Source organism: Brachyhypopomus gauderio, chromosome 19 (assembly GCF_052324685.1).
Source record: "Brachyhypopomus gauderio isolate BG-103 chromosome 19, BGAUD_0.2, whole genome shotgun sequence".
Taxonomy (NCBI): Eukaryota; Metazoa; Chordata; class Actinopteri; order Gymnotiformes; family Hypopomidae; genus Brachyhypopomus; species Brachyhypopomus gauderio.
The window spans coordinates 15742778-15758382 of record NC_135229.1 but is presented as its reverse complement, the minus strand read 5'-3'; the positions used below and the strand labels follow the sequence as shown (position 1 = coordinate 15758382).

At 40.3% G+C, this 15605-nt stretch overlaps 1 long non-coding RNA gene across 1 annotated transcript; it reads left to right on the top strand.

Annotated features, from left to right (window-relative positions):
- Nucleotides 1-4810: 4810 nt before the first annotated feature.
- LOC143483249 (uncharacterized) lies at nucleotides 4811-6382 on the top strand. Its single transcript, XR_013122450.1, has 2 exons — nucleotides 4811-5519; nucleotides 6260-6382. It is a non-coding gene; the product is annotated as an uncharacterized LOC143483249 (long non-coding RNA).
- Nucleotides 6383-15605: the final 9223 nt, after the last annotated feature.

Below are 15605 nucleotides of genomic sequence, written 5' to 3'. Positions count from 1 at the left end.
ACACACACACACACACACACACACACACACACACACACACATACATGGATGCAAGCATGTACACGTTTGCTTGTGTGCACACATACACTCATGCATGCACATGCAGAATGACCCGCACATGCACACACACCCACACACACTCTTCAAACTAAAGTGCATTTCTTATTTATGGCGCTTTAGGCTTTTTATGCAAATGCTGTATGACTTGTTAGAACATGTGTGTCTGTCCAGCTGTGTGTCTGATTGTAAATGACGTTACGCCTCAGCCTGATCTGAACCGTGTCTGAACCATGTCCACCGCATGCAATCCTGACCTTGCATAAGTTATTGAGATGTCAGAATTCTCTCATTGTGAGGGGGAAATATACTCTTTATATACATATTTATATTACTAAATATACTCTTGATATACATATTTATATTAAATATACTCTTTATATACATATTTATAATACTAAATATACTCTTTATATACATATTTATATTAAATATACTCATTATATACATATTTATATTACTAAATATACTCTTTATATACATATTTATATTACATGTAATCTTTGATGATCAGGATGAAATAGGATGAAAATGTCAATGACCAAATTCAGCCATTATCATCAGAACCAAAAATATTCAACGTTTTCAGTTTTGTGAAGTTTTATATTTTGCATTACATTATATAGCACTTTGCAAGTGACAATAACCATGAAATTCACCCATTTAACTACATAGTGAATCCAGCAAGTTTGCTTTATATATAAAATGTGTTAATCTACTGATGCATTAATCCCTTTTGTTAGGCTATAATCATCAAATAAAATGTATTTATGCAGCATTTTTCTAAGACAATGGCTACAGCATAAAATATTCTAAGGACATAAGAATAAATGCAATATACAAAAGAAATGTGGGAGCAACAGTGCATCAGGAATGCTGAGGCCAAGATATTAATTTGTATAAAAAAGAATGAGCACATCATTAAACAAGATTTTTTTTAATGTAATTTGAAATGTAAGCCTGTTCAATATATAAACCTACATGTTTAATTAAGCATGTTTTTGACATATAGAAGACTCAAACAAGTGCTGTATCAGAGCAGCAGACCTACACATATTACAAGTTTCAGAACTTGTCATCTTCACTGATTTGTCAATTTCATGGTTGTTATGGCAGTGAGGTGAGAAGAGAAACTCAGGCCGCTCTGTCCTGAGTGCTTCATCTTCCTGGACGGGACCCTCGGGTGTAGGAGCTCTGCCAGGACTAACACCTTCTGTGTCCTGTGTCTACCTTGAAAACTCCTCCCTGTTTATGCCTGTTCTACCTTCAGAGGGAAGCAGGGTGTATTTATCATTTATCATCTGCAAACCTGCAAACAGCTCTGATGCCCCACCAGAAGCCCTCATTTAGCTATTCAGCTGTGTCTTGCCTGTCCATGAATATTACAAACAGAAGTAGAGACAATGTGCACCTTTGGTGGAGCCCAACGGTCTTTTGCAGGTATTGTATCTGGGTGTTACAGTAATGTAGCAATAGTATGCTTAGGAGGACTCACATTACAGAAACTCATTGGACATGGGAAAGATCTTGATGGAACCAGTGTTTAGAAATAACAGAACAACATCTAGACATGAGTTGGCAGGATACACTTCTCACCCAAAGAACACTAAAGGTTTTCAATTACATTTATTTTATTTATTTTTGACATATATGTCCTGTCAGACATTCTGTGCATTTTCTTGGCTAAATACAATAATTCAGATCATAATGAATGAGTTCTCTACATCCTGATGTTGTCAGTTAACCCTCCAGATTCTCAATATTAGCTGCTGAAATGTCCTTTAAAGCACTCTTGGAGTCTGGGTATCCAGTTGGTTTCCGGTTTTCAAACCATTTTTGAATCCTACTGTTTTCCATACTGATAAATGAGTTACTTATTCATTTTGAAAATCTTCTTCATATTTATCTTCACATCCTTACTGGATATAACTTCTCATAACTTCGATACCAGCAACCTCCACAAGCCATCGGAAGACATTTTCCACCTTCAAAAACATTGATGTACATCTTAACTCATTATGTCTGAGTCACTTGTTGCTTGTGCTGAGTGTGGCATCAGTAATGGTAATTTTATATGAGAGAAGTGTAGATTAATCATTAACCTGATGGAGAAGATTTTGAATGAATGAATGAACGTTCAATTTATATAGCGCCTTTCAGAATACCCAAGGCGCTTTACAATCGTTAACACAGGTACAAGTCTCAGACATCCAATCACACACACCGGTGAGAAGCGACAGCCAAATGCGTACAGCGTACTCCCTACCGGGATCCACAGCCCCCTGGGGGACTGAATGGGGTGCAGGAAGGGGAGAGAGGACAGACCCTAGTGGCAGAGCACCATCCACCACTGGGCATACAAGCACACACACACACTCAGACACTACTTTTTATTGAACAGAGAGACACAGACACACACTCAGGGAGAATTTGTCAGGGAATGCCAATTTACCTAACCTCCATGTTTTTGGACTGCGGGAGGAAACTGGAGACCCCAGAGGAATCTCACGCAAACACAGGGAGAACATGGAAACTCCACTCAGATAGGGACTTGAACCCAAGACCCCAGTGCTGAGAGGCAAACGTGCTAACCACCAAGCCACCGTGTCGCACCGAGCCCCAAGTTCAGGCATTAGAGCCCTCGCAGCGGGGCGAATGGGTGATGTCTCGGCAGTATCGCCGTAGGGCTGAGACCGTTCAGCTCAGGTTCCCGTGTCAAACAGGTCACAGCTCTGACACATGAATGTAGCGACCCCCTTAGAGCCATTGTCAAGTGTATCCCGGGAGCTAGAGCGCCTGACATCAGGGTTAATCTAAAGGTGCTGGCTAAATGTAAATACTCAAAGGTTAGCACCAATGATGTGGGATTGAGACAGTCTGAGATCACAAAGGATAAGATTAAAGAGGTGTGTGAGTTAGCGGTGACGATGTCAGATTCCGTAATATGCTCTGGCCCAATTCCAGTTCAGCATGGCGCTGAAACCTACAGCAGGTTATGGGCACTACACTGTTGAATGCCTAAATGGTGCTCATAAAACAAAGTGGGTTATATAGATAACTGGACACATTTTGAGGGCAGGCCTGGCCTTTTGAAGCGGGACAACATTCACCCCTCTAGGGAGGGTGCTGCTCTCATTTCCAGTAGCATATCTGCTAGGATTAATAGTGGTAGTGTAGGAGTAGTTAATGGGGATTAATAGTGGTAGTGTAGGAGTAGTTAATGGGGATTAATAGTGGTAGTGTAGGAGTAGTTAATGGGGATTAATAGTGGTAGTGTAGGAGTAGTTATTGGGGATTAATAGTGGTAGTGTAGGAGTAGTTAATGGGGATTAATAGTGGTAGTGTAGGAGTAGTTAATGGGGATTGACAAACCAGAGCCAAGGTCAGGCAGCAGACAAACAGGCTAAACCGACTGTCTGCGCGCTGCAGGGAGACGTCACCTAGGTCACATCGGATTGTTTCCTGTTTCACCGGCGCACGGCCTCAAGCACGCACGCAAATGCGGACTCACGTATCGTATTAGCCTAGCTTAGCTATAGCCTAATACATCTACCTTAACAATAAATTTCTAAATTAGTGTAATATATTTACCGAGATTCATTTATTTTATCTCATTTTTCTGTTTTTTCCCTCTGCTTTTGTTTTTTCTGTTTTTCATGGCTAGCGCTGAGGAACGAGCTCTCGTCAAGCTTAGCTCGAAGCTGGAGAAGTTGGGTCGGTAGATTTGTAACAAAGCAGCTTTACAAGTGTCCCACCTGTGGGAGACATAGTACTAGGGGTTCATTGCTTAGTGGATTGGGGAGTGGCCAAAGGCGGAACCCTTGGCGTACCAATCCTTGGTTACTGAAGCTGGCTCCTAGGACATTAAACATAACCTCTCTGGTTGGGAAGGAGCCTGAGCTGGTGTGCGAGGCTGAGAGATACCAACTTGATATAGTTGGGCTCACCTCAACACACAGTTTGGGTTCTGGAACAATTTCTCTCGAGAGAGGCTGGACTTTATTCTTTTCTGGAGTTGCTCAGGGTGAAAGGGGGAGGGCTGGAGTGGGCTTACTTACAGCTTTTCCCCGGTAGACAAGACGATTGCTTACCTGCGCCTTCAGGTTGGGGAACGGGCTCTGACTGTTATTTGTGCTTATGCACCAAATGGCAGTTTGGAGTACCCGGCCTTCTTGGAGTCCTTGGAGGGGATACTGGAAGGTGCCCCTTCTGGGGATTCCATTGTTCTGCTGGGAGACTTCAATGCTCATGTGGGCAATGACAGTAGGACCTGGAAGGGTGGGATTGGGAGGAATGGCCTCTCCGATCTGAACCAGAGTGGTGTTCTGTTATTGGACTTCTGTGCTTGTCACAGTCTGTCCATAACAAACACCATGTTCGAGCATAGAGGTGTCCAAAGGTGCACATGGCACCAGGACACCTTAGGTCACAGTTCGATGATCGATTTTGTAATCATATCGTCGGACTTGTGTCCGTGTGTCTTGGACTCTAGGGTAAAGAGAGGAGCTGAGCTGTCAACCGATCACCACCTAGTGGTGAGTTGGATCAGATGCCGGGCGAGGATACTGGACAGACCTGGCAGACCCAAACGTATTGTGAGGGTTTGCTGGGAACGTCTGGCAGAGGAACTTGTCAGAAATGTCCTTAACTCCCATATCTGGCAGAGCTTTTACCGCATTACGTGGGAAGCTGGTGACATTGAGTCTGAGTGGACTTCCGTGCCTCCATTGTCCTTGGATTTCTGGCAACCACAGGGTTCCCGCGGGGTCTTAAAAAGTCTTAAAATGTCTGAAATTCAAAACTTTAAATTTAAGGCCTTAAAAGACTTAAAAAACAGCCAGATTTTCATCCAAGGTCTTAAATTTAATTTAGTCAGGTCTTAAAATTTTACCTTAGTTAATTTTAGAAAAGTGTAGTTTAATCGAAACGTCCGGAAGTCAGTTCTGTGTTGTCTGTGTTTGTGCGCGGCTACAGGTGTTGGTACGTGTTAATTAATTAAACTACAAAACCCATAATAACCGCAGGCAGGAAACGGCCCTTGTCGCGAAAAGCCTTCACGCAATTTTGTGCCTCATCCCCGCCGTCTTCGCTATCGTCAGTGCCGGGTCCCGCCGGACTCCACCGCAGTATCACTAGTGCTTCGGCTAATGATATTCGGGCTACATTAGGATAGAGTGACGGCAATGTTCCCTGGTTCGAATATCGCGAAAAAGTTTTCGTGTGGACTAAACAAATCGCATATATAGCTAGATTTGGCTTGGCAGACTTCATCAAGAGAGAGTTGATACGCTCTTACCGGGCCGTATGTGTTAATGTTCGATGAAAGCTTTAATTCAACCACAAAATCCAAACAGCTGGATCTTCATGTTCGGTTCTGGAGCAATGGATATGTGCAATCGAGGTACATGGGCTCTCATTTCATGGGCCATGAAACAGCGCAGGATCTACCAAAATTTATCAAAGTAAGTGATCCTTACTTATGCTCCACAGTCTTCTTTTCAATGTGTTAACCATTTATTATACAATTAGGCTACAATACAAAAACATCTCAGAACCATGTACTGTCCATGGCATTGAGTTAGAGAAATGTTTCAATGCATGCTAAATCCCAGCTAGAGGAAATAAAAATATATTTACTGTGTTAAATCATGTAAAATGTAAAAAAAAAACTATGCCCTGTAGATGGGTTATGTCATGTTTTGAAACATGTTCCACTGTCCCATGCTCTGTTTCATGGATTGCACATGGTTTTATTTACATTGTACTGATGTATTGCCTTTTAGTGGGCATATATACATAGGGTAAAAACAGGTAGTGTCCCAACGTTTTCAATGTTAACATTCAAATTCATATTCAGCATGGCTAGACAAAGTAAGTTGGTTTCATCGGGATAATAAATAGAAAAGAAGGTAGGGGGTTAAAAAAGTTTTGTGTGTTTTAAGATACAGATGGCCTGGGGAAAGAAAATTCTGAGCCTTTATTTAATTAGTTAATTTTATAATTTCATTTATTTCAGTAATTTAACCAAAATGTAACATTTAATAAATTTTATCAGCTGCAGGGTGTGAGGATTTTGGTCAAACCATGCCTTAGACATACTTGAAGATAGGCTGAGTCTACATGTTGTTAAATGTATAATGTGTGTATGATTATTTAATTTGATGGTGTACGTCTATCTTTTTATTTCTTATTTTCCAACAAGGAGGTGGAGGCAGAAAACATGCAAGAGGACACAACTGGCACACACAGACTCATATGTGACTGTCACAATGCATGGAGGTGTCACAGGTTCCCCTCACCAAGGAACTATTAGCATCTGTGGGTGCAGCACGGTCAAAATACTGACTCTTTCTGGATCAGGAATGAATCAGGAAAGAAAAGGAATCCCAGAGCCAGAAAAGAGAGCTGACTGAGCAGTCTTTAGAGGACCTTAAGAAAAGGAAGAAAAGCTTGGAAGACGTATCCACTTGTCTTGCTAGAGTGGCAGATTCTCTTGCAGAAGAAGCTGAGGGCAAGGCTGGATCCAAGATGGCTCAGCTCCTTTCCAAGTCAAATGCTGAGATTGGTACTGAAAAGGAAGAACTCAGAGATATGTAGGGTGAGGTTGTATGTAGATATGCTAGTGTTGTGTTGGTAAGGTTGCTTGGGTTGAGAATGTTACTATTTTGATTATCTGTTTTAATATTGAATTAATGTAATCCTGTAACTAAATTAATCAAAATAAAATGTTTTAAGAGTATCTGGGATCATTGGATTGTTTGTGGTAATATGTTGTGTTGGTCTTAAATTTCACTGAGAATGGTCTTAAAAGGTCTTAAAAAAGTCTTAAATTTAACTCACTGAAACCTGCAAGAATCCTGAACCAGCAGCATTCAGAAGGAATTGGCTAATAGGTCAAGGAGACCCAAGCCTTGCTTGAGTTCCATTATGCCAAGTGCATTGGGCAGCATGATACAACAGACTCAAAGTGACATCAAGGTTGACAGGTGGATAGGTGCGGTGGCTGCAATGTTGCGGATGCTGTACTGGACCATTGTGATCAAGTCAAGTCAAATTTATTTATATAGCGCTTTTCACAATACATGTTGTCACAAAGCAGCTTTACAATCGTATGGGCCCAGATCCCTAATGAGCAAGCCAGAGGTGACAGTGGCAAGGAAAAACTCCTTATGATGGTGGAGATTAGGAAGAAACGTTGGGAGGAGCAAGACTCAAAAGGGAACCCATCCTCCATTGGGTGGCCCGCTGGTGAAGAGAGAGCTGATCTAAAATGTCAATCTCCGTTCCAATTCTCACCTATTGTCACAAGGTTTGGGTATTGACCGAAAGAATGATATTGCAATTACAAGCAGCTGAAATGAGTTTCCTCCACAGGGTGAGGAGTACAGTCATCTGTGAGAGACTCGGAGTAGAGCCACCGCCCTTCCATGTAGACAGGAACCAGTTGGGGTGGTTCGGGCATCTGGTCTGGATGCCCTCTGGACGCTTCCTTACATGGTGAATGAACAGGTCAACATCACAGCGCAGTTTGCAGCAGTGGCTGGTTTCCCAAATGTGATGGGGAGCAGTTGACTGCACTCATACTGCTATAAGAGCTGCTTCCATCAGTCGAAAGCAATTTCATTCTCTAAATGTCCATTCTCTAACCATCACATTCAGCAATGAATGGGACATTCCCCATTTAAGTATTCATGATATAATTTGCATGGACCATTTATGGATGTGTGGGCGGTAAAGAGGTGGAACATGAGGCTTGTTCACTTGTGTACATTTTGAAGATTGTGGTGTATAACAGAAACAGCATTCAGGTGTGTGTATGCAAGGTTTTATAAATCGTATTTTTTTTTGCGTGCACGCACACATTCATTCCAGTGCCCGAAAAGACAAATGCTACATGGTCATGGAACAAAGCAACTACTTTAAACAGTAGATCAGCGCGACTATGTTAATGAGCTCAGCTGGTTTATTCCAACGTGGTCAGAACAAAGAGTAATGCAGCTGGCTTAATAACTAAAAATTTATGTGGTGTGTCTGAAAACGGGGAAGACTACAAGTTGTCAATTAATTGGATAAAGAAAAGATGGTGGCATGCACAGCAAAGAGAACTTCCTAATTTTATGGAAAATAATTGTAAATATTTCAATGTAGTTTAACATTTTTTCCAATTGTATAAAAAACTTTGTAAAATTGCAGACATTATTTGTAATTTGACAAAATATCTTTTATTTTAAGTATGATAATTTCAAGTTACACGCTTTTCTCTTTTTTTTTACAGAAAAAATACAGTATTATTTATACGGTATTTTTTGGCTTTTTAAAATTATATACAGATTCATGCACAATTACAGCAATTATCTGCAATTAAGCATTACGTTGATTATATAAAGGTTTATTTTTTTTGTTTTTTTGTCTGTAAAAACAAAAAAGTTTTTTTCTCTGTTATTTTAATCAAAATCTTATATTATCTATTGTCTTTTGGCGATGTGTTTAGTTGTTTGGCACTGCTTGTTGTTAGGCGTCCTCGTAATTCAGAGGATCCATTGATGTACAGGAGAAAAATGTACACAGATCAAAACATATAGAGTATATTAATATATTAATTTGCCACAGAACGTGATGGTAATTGATTTGACAAAAAAAAACATTTCTGCAATTGAAAATCATGATTATGATCATTTTTATGATGACTACAGAATGAAGAGTGACTTCCTAATGTCAGTTCAGAAATTAGATTTTTACATTGGCATATCTAAAGTATGTAACTGTAGTAATGGCTGTAGGAGATTTCTGTTGATTGTTCCATCTCTATTGATGTCTGTTCTCATTTTAGTTCTTGTGCAGTCAATGGCAATAGAAAATGTTTGGGTGCTGGACTTTTATAAGAAACATTTCTAAACACTGGGTCTATACTTGAAAATAACCAAGGAAATAACCTGTAACACACTGAGAGACAGATGAACTGATATACTGGTAGACGTACATTGTAATGGAACAGGCTTTTAAACTTAAAAAATGTGTGTGTCTATAGTTACACACTGGAATGAAAACACAACTTGAACAACCACTTAAATATAAACGTTATCTAGGGGCATAAACGTGATGTGAGCTCAACGTTAGTGATGTGTCGTTTGCGAGCCGGCTCTTTGAAGTGAACGATTGGATGGGAGCCGTTTTAGGGATCCTATTTGGGAGCCGCTTTTTCCTTCAGTATTGCACTTGTGCTCTGCAAGTGCCACAGTGCCACAGGTTTTTATTTGTCCTTCGGTGCCTCGCTGTCTCTCCCTCTCCTTGTGCGTATTGCTCTGCTTCTGCCAGTGGTAGAGAGCGGAGAGTTTATTTCCTCAGTCGGTGCCTAAGCTAAGTTTATACTGGGGTCTGTGCACCGAAAATGATGCAATCGCCCCTGCGTGAGGACCAGCGCAATGAACAAAGTTATGTATGCCGGGTTCATACACCTTTACAAGGTGGAATTCAAGCACTTGTACGTCACTTTTCAATATTGAAAAAGGCCATTTTCAATATTTCCCAGCACCTTAAACTTAAAATACAGTTACATTTTCAAGCACTTTTCAAACCTGGAACACAATGCAACATTAATTTTCGTCAGGTAAATGTTCCTTCCCCTGTTTTTGAGGGGTGTTTCTTTATACTACCACATATCGTTTCGGAGGACACTGCACAGAATGTCTCCACTGCCCGCATGTCAAGCGTGTGCTCCACACATCTGACCAATCACACGCAGCTTTCAGTTAATAATGAGGTGGGAAAACACTGAAAAAAAAAGTTTTTTTTTGTGGAAACGGCAGGCAATTGGCCAAGCTGTATTGCGTTCTATTTTGGTGCTATTTTGTGATAATTTAATAATTGGTTATAATAAAAGTTTTATTTATAAAGCATTGTTATGCAGCATTTTTACTCATCACAAGTGCTTAACAATGTCAATAATGAAACAAAATGTTGTAAAATTAGGTTTAAGCTATTAATTAATAATGTAAAAAATATATATGGGGAGCCGTTTGGGAGCCGAAAAGAGCCTGCTCTCCACAGTAAAAAGAGCCATTAGAGCCGCATCTCAAAATAGAGCCGAAAATCCCATCACTACTCAACGTGTTGTTTTTAACCATAATTGGTTAATCTGACTGTCATTCAGGAAACTGGCCAATGACAACTGTTTGCACCTCTCAGGTCATGTTTAAAAATTTCACTGAGTGTGCTGACGGTGGACATTACGGTCGGTCAGCCTACGATCTACTGTGGCTAGCTAGCTACCTGGATTATTTTACATCTGCCTGCCAAATTATTATTTTGAACGGGTTATCGTTGGATGATTCCACAAAATAAGATGGAAACGGGGCACAGAGGAAGAAAATTTAAGTCAAGCATTATTGGTGACATCAGGTAAGAAAACGTCCTTAATTTATGTAAGCCAACATTAGCTAGTTAACTAGCTAGTTAGCTCAGTCTAAAAACACATTTCACTTGAATGTTTCATTTGATAAAGATGTAAACAATAAAATATTAATATCTAATGCATTAAAATACTTTAATTCGGTCACTGTTAGAGCATTATTTAACCCATTATGTATTTATGTGGTAAATCAAGTCTTTGTTATAAGGTTAATTGAAATTTAGCTAACTAGCAACATAGCTAGTCTCAAATTCGGTCTCGGTCTCATTTTGAATTGGTTTCAAGGTGAGGTGAACCTTGAAATAGTTGAACTTTTTTCTGAGGTAACGTTAAGTCTAATTTGCTAGGAACGTCGGCGACTATTCTATCTGTAATGATTAATAGTCACATTAAAGCACATTATGTGCTTAACAGTTCAGCTTTCTCCATAGGCTACTATTCTATCTGTAATGATTAATAGTCACATTAAAGCACATTATGTGCTTAACAGTTCAGCTTTCTCCATAGGCTACTAATGTCGCATTTTGTAGTTGATGTAATTTCTACAATTTTTATCACTCTGGATCTGGATTTTGAGTGGCAGACATTAATGGGGTTTAAAAAAAAATCCGCCTCACGGATCTGCAGTGGCTGAATATTGTACCGTCCGCCAATGGGCAGCGTCGAGGGGTGGACTCTACAGGCCTCCCTGCAGGCCCCGCGGTGAGTTCCCTGTTTACCTGGATGTGTGTTGTATGTGTGTTAGTGTGTTAGTGTTCCCCTCCCTTTCCCCTTAGAATCAGTGTATTTGGCACTTGTTTATGCTTTTAGTGTGTTGCTTATAAAATAACAGTTCGCTAACGTTGGTGTCATGGCTCATTCTTGTCTTTCTGACTCGAGGCCGTTACAATATGTAATGAATATGAATAGACTTAAAACTGCAGTATTTTTTTTCAAAACCTTTCCAGATTAATGGAGAAAATCCTATGCAATTAAAATTCATGTTGCAGCTGGACCACTTCTCAGTTAAGCTAATGCAGATCTGCACTGAAGAAAGAAAGGGTGAAGGAGACCATTGGGATCATTGTGAAGATTTTGTCCATAGCTTTTTAACCCTTAGGGAATAAATGTGCTTTCTCATATGTTAAATATGTAAAGCAAAAAAATAATATGCACCAAATCTCTCCTACATTTTGTTTACTGTACAGAGCTAGAGCGCAGCACAGCCCAGAGCAGGAGCGCAACACAGCCCAGAGCAGGAGCGCAACACAGCCCAGAGCAGGAGCGCAACACAGCCCAGAGCAGGAGCGCAACACAGCCCAGAGCAGGAGCATCACAGCCCAGAGCAGGAGCGCAACACAGCCCAGAGCAGGAGCGCAACACAGCCCAGAGCAGGAGCATCACAGAACAGAGCAGGAGCATCACAGCCTAGCTCACAGTACAAATCAATCTGGCCATTATGTTGAGGTGAGTGACTCTCCCTGCTGCATCACTACACTGGATCTTCGGGATCTCCCACCTCCTGAATCCCTCTTCACTGTTTGTTTTGGTTTCCAAAGTCATCGTCATGATTCAACATAACAGAGAAGTCTGATCCCTTTTTGATGAAAGGGTTCATTTGAGTTTTCTTGGATGAAAACTGATGTCCAGATGTATAAACTTAACAAAGCTCTGTAGGTTTTCAAAGGGACTCAGATAAGGTGAACGTATCACATTTTTGTCTCTTTGAAAAAGAGTTTTGTTAACCTGCACACTTGTGCCCCTAGACATCAATTGTTTTCCAAGGATGAACTTTGAGTAGTAATTTCAATATAAATACATTTTCTACCTGCAAAGATTCAGAATGTAACCAAGTAAATGATGATTCAAAGACTTATCATTTATTCCAAATCATGGTAAATATTTCAGCTCATAAGAACTATAATATAATAAAATATAATGGCACAAAATTAACAGCAGCTAACTTTGGATTTTGACTGCAAATTTTAAAAGGGAAACTTTTTAACAGGCAGACTTCTGCTTTTCACTTCTCTGAGTGGCCAATGACCAGATCCTGCAGATTTCTTCTCTGCAATATATGGAGAATACGACCCTTTCTTTCACAGGAAGCTACCCAGGTGCTTGTACAGTCTCTCTTCATCTCAAAGCTGGACTACTGCAACTGCTTACTTACGGATCTTTCTCTATGGGTCATCAGTCCTCTAAAACTGATCCAGAATGCAGCAGCACGACTGGTCTTCAATCTTCACGTCACTCCAGTGCTGCATACATCAGATCTAAAACCTCGATGTTTGCCTGCAAAGCCAAAAATGGACCAACCCCTCCCTACATGATGGCCATGGTCAGAGCCCCATCCAAACCTTGAGTACTTTGAACCTCAATTACGGCTTGGCTTAAAACGCCATGCTTAAAGTCTCACGGAAAACAAACTTCAAGACCTGTCCTGGCTCCGAGATAGTGGAATGAGCTTCCATTGGTTGTCCAGACTGCAGAGTCCCCAGCAGTCTTCAAATGTAGACTGAAGACTCATCTGTAGAACAGACTAAAACTCTAGCACTTGTCATAATACTTTCCAATGTATGATATAGTACCTATGTGAATTTGCATTTCTTGTAGGTATCCATTTTAATTCCTGTAGTTTTGCAATATTCAGCCTAAGTTTTTGTGTACTTCTAGGTTTTTGCATTGATTTCGGTAGTTTAGTAGTATTCTGGTTTGAGGGTACCTTGAATTCTGACCTATCTTATGTACTATTTAGAATTAATTCTGTGAACAGATGGCAAAGCACTTCGTAAGGCGCTCTGGATAAGAGCGTCTGCTAAATGCCCTACATGTAAATGATGAGTGTATCTTTCATTTCACATCAGTGTTATGTGTTTGTAGTTGTGTTCAGGCTACTGATATTGGCGATAGAGAAAGACACTGAGTACAGTCCTGGGGATTTAAATGATTAAAAGTGATGATGGAGGACATTGAGGTGCTCAACATTGGTATAATATACTTTTTCCATTTGTATAAAATAACTTTGCAATTGTAACGTATTGACCAGACAGAGAGGGATCCAACTGCTGAAGTATACCGCTTTTATTCAAATGAGTCACGTTTACATAAAACGGCACGAGTATCACTAGCGCTAGGTGCAGTAACAACAGCAGCGTTTTCTTGGGGTGGTCGGGAAGGTCCAGGGTCATAATGAGAGGGCAGAATCCGGGAGGTACAGGAGGGCTAGACAGGAGGCGAGGTCTGAGGAGAAAGCAAGGGTCAAAGCACAGGAGATCGAACAGGTAATGGAAATGCTTGGTATGCTGCATGGGAACGGCAATACTTCGCGACGAGGAAGTGGTGGGAAGGTGTATATATGTGACTGAAAAGGGGGCGTGGTAATTAGTAGCAGGTGTAGCTAGGAGGGACATATCAGACGGCATTCCTTACAGCAATTTGCATTGCACATTTGAGTTTGTCCTGGAAGTCATGATGAATATGGACAAGAAAAATCTGTAAAATTACGGTATTTCTCTGCATAATTTTTTGTGCTGTCACTTTATTGAATGTGCTTAATCATAATAATTCAGGGAAAAGTTGTAAAATAAAGCTATTTCTCTGCAAAACTATTAGTGCTTTCACTTTACTGAAAGTGCTTAATCATAATAATTCAGGGAAAAGTTCACGTTATCAAACGCCGTTAACACGGATAACAGCCCACCACTAATATATTAGGGGTGGGACGCGATTAAAAAAATTAATCGGAAGCTTTGTAATTAATTAATCGCATTTTAATCGCATTTCAGTATTTAACATGAGAAATATTAATTTAAGTTTGAATGATGAATGAATCAATGAACATAATCATAAACTTCAACATAACATAAACATTGTTTATTTTTCCACCAGTCTACTACACAGACCAATAGATGAGTGCAGAAAACAGTTCAGAACACTGGAAATTCTGACCAAGATGAGCTGTGACACCAAGATAATTCTTGTTGCTAACAGAGGTCCAGTGATCCCCAGTCAGAGCCACATTTGTGGCGCTCTTCACAATAACCTGTTTTACTTCCCTTTCCTCATCATACAGCTGCTGGATTTTCTTTGACATTGTCTTTCTGGGGTGAGTTTCCCAAAACGTTGTTAGCGCTAAGTACTTCTTAACCTCGTACGTAAGAACGAGGACGGTAGTTCGTAACTTGCATCAGTTGACGCAATGTGCAGCGCTTCTTGTAAGCGTTTATCTTCGACCACAGAGAGCGAACAACACAAATAATGTGACGCGTCATGTATAAACGCGTACGGAGTCGCGCGCTACGGCCACTCGCGAAAGTTTTATCCAGTCTTAATGGTCCAATGAAGGCAATTTAAAAACCAGGACATTTCCTCACTTAAAAAAACCTGGGACAGGATGTGAAATACGGACGTTTGGTCACCCTATCGTACTAGGAATACATTTAGCAGCTAAGTTATCATTACTGACCTGCGCGTTAGCCCCAACATGCTTGCGTTGAGGTGGTAATGAAGGGTGGAAGTGCTCCTGTGATAAGTGAACTCCTTCCTACATAAAGTGCAAATAACACTATTTTTGTTTGTACTTCCATCTGGAAGTTTCTTATATTTAAATTTCCCATCCACCAGCGTAGCCTCTTCAGTCATCTCCATCATGCTCATCTTATTGTGCGTCCATATACAGTTGTGATCAAATTTATTCAACTCCCAATGCTGCGAAGGATTTTATGGAATTCAGTGCACATTTGTAATTGTGTTAATAATGAAATCTTACAAGGACTTGTTAAAGAACTAAATGCAACTAAGATAGCATCAATTTTTTTTGTCATAAAGTATTAAATGGCCTTTTTGTGATTTCTTCATTGACACAATTATTCAACCCCTTTACGACTACCACTCCTAAGAACAGAGGTTCATTCCAGTGTTTTCCATCAGGTATAGAAAACATCTGTGGATGTCAACGAGCAGCAATCAAGCATGATAAGCACCAATTAGGCAGATTTAAAAGGACTGTGATACTCAGCTCCTTCTAGACATCTACTGGTGTGTTTCCAAGCATGGTGAAGGCAAGAGAATGGTCCCAGAAGACAAGAGAAGAGGTTATTGCTCTTCACAAGAATGGCAATGGATATAAAAAGATTGCGAAGTTGTTAAATATTCCAAG